Raw genomic sequence first — 1,812 nt, 5'->3', positions numbered from 1 at the left:
GTATCGTACAGAGAAAACTATAAAGCAATTAAGACAAGAGGTGTCACTGTTAGAAGAGTATAGAAGAGGTAACAGATCAATAAAAATACACAGAAAGACAGACATGATTAAAGCAAGTGCAGTATCAGACCAGATCAGGGTCTATTATACACTATTGGAAATAATAAACTAAAAATATCATCACAGGCAGAAAAACTTAGAAGATATGTAGATAAAATATAAAGGAAAAGTACAACATAAGCAATTGATTGATGACCCAAAAAAGTTTTATAGAGAATTGGGAAACAAGGCAAAAGGAAGTGAAAGACCTCCAAAAAAGAAGAAATAGATACATTTTGGAGAAATATCTATGGAGATCCTGTGGAACATAACAAAGATGCTAAATGGATAGAAGGAGTAAAAGAAAGAATAAGAAGTTCAAATGTACAGGATATGAAATGGGATGAAGTAACAACTAGAGAGAGTGAAACAAAGTTAAGAAAAGCTCCTAACTGGAAAACCCCAGACCCAGATGCAGTACTTAACTTCTGGCTAAAAGTATTAACATCTTTATATGATGATTTAGCCATGATTAAGTACCATTTGTATGTGCACCCTGAACAGACACCAACCTGGTTAACAAAAGAGAAAACAATGTTCCTACTTAAGAGCGAACTTACAAGCTATCCTAAAAACTATAGACCAGTAACTTGCATTCCAATAACCTATAAACTCTACACTGTAATTGATGCTGACAGAGTTTATAGTCCTTTAGAAAAAAACTCAGTCATGGCAATAGAACAAAAGGGTAATAAAAGAAAGTCATATGGAGCAAAGGATCATTTGTTGTTAAATAAAGTCATAATGGAGAACTATAAAAATGGGAAGAATCTAAGTATGGCATGGATAGACTACAAAAAAGCATTTGACAGTATCGCACATTCATGGATAAAACAGTGCTTAAAATGTATATGGTACACCCTACTCTACATTACAGCGACCATAAAACAGTGGTAAACCACTTTGCAGTTAAGCCGTGGTAAAGGACAAATTATTATTCGAGGGATAAAAATCCAAAGGGGGGATATTCCAGGGTGACACTTTGTCACCGCTGGTGTTAAGCTGTCTACTTAATAGATTAGGTCATGGCTACAATTCGGCTCCCAGAAAACAACAAACTGTAAAGGCCTATCATCTTTTTTGTGGATGATTTAAAACTGTATAGTTCATCAGATGAGGAACTAAAGGCACAACTGGAAGTGGTCAAAACTTTTTCAGATGATATATGAATGTCATTTGGTGTTCATAAATGTGCAAAAGCAACATTTAAAGCAGAAAAGCTGCAGCAGCAAGAAAACATCAGTTTAGAGCAGGAATGTGATGTAAAAGAACTTGAGGAAGAGGTCGTGTATAAATATTTGGGAACTGAAGAATTATCAACAATAAAACATGAACAAATTTGAATAAAACTTAGGAATATTTTAGAAGCCTTAAATTAATACTGAAAACAGCATTGACATCTAAGAACAAAGTCTAAGCTATAAATCAATTTGCTCTTCCTTTCCTAACGTACAGTTTTGGAGTGGTTAACTGGCCCCAAAAGGTGTTGGATAGGTTAATCAGGAAAACAAGAAAGGTAAATGTGATGTTGTCAATCTCACCTTTATTCTCACTCATGGGTCAGATCCGATCTAGCGGATCCATCTCAGTCATTCTAAAAGCTTGAGGTCTTTAGCAAAGCTTGTGGGCATCCCTCTTTACCCATAATGCACCCTTCTAGCTTCCCCAGATCTCGTTTGCTGATCTGCGAGAAAGGAGGTTCTACTTGCAAGC

Source organism: Protopterus annectens, chromosome 2.part1, assembly GCF_019279795.1.
Source record: "Protopterus annectens isolate FY-2018-M chromosome 2.part1, PAN1.0, whole genome shotgun sequence".
NCBI classification, from domain to species: Eukaryota; Metazoa; Chordata; order Ceratodontiformes; family Protopteridae; genus Protopterus; species Protopterus annectens.
The sequence above is the reverse complement of the archived record's forward strand: the minus strand, read 5'-3'. Positions refer to the sequence as shown.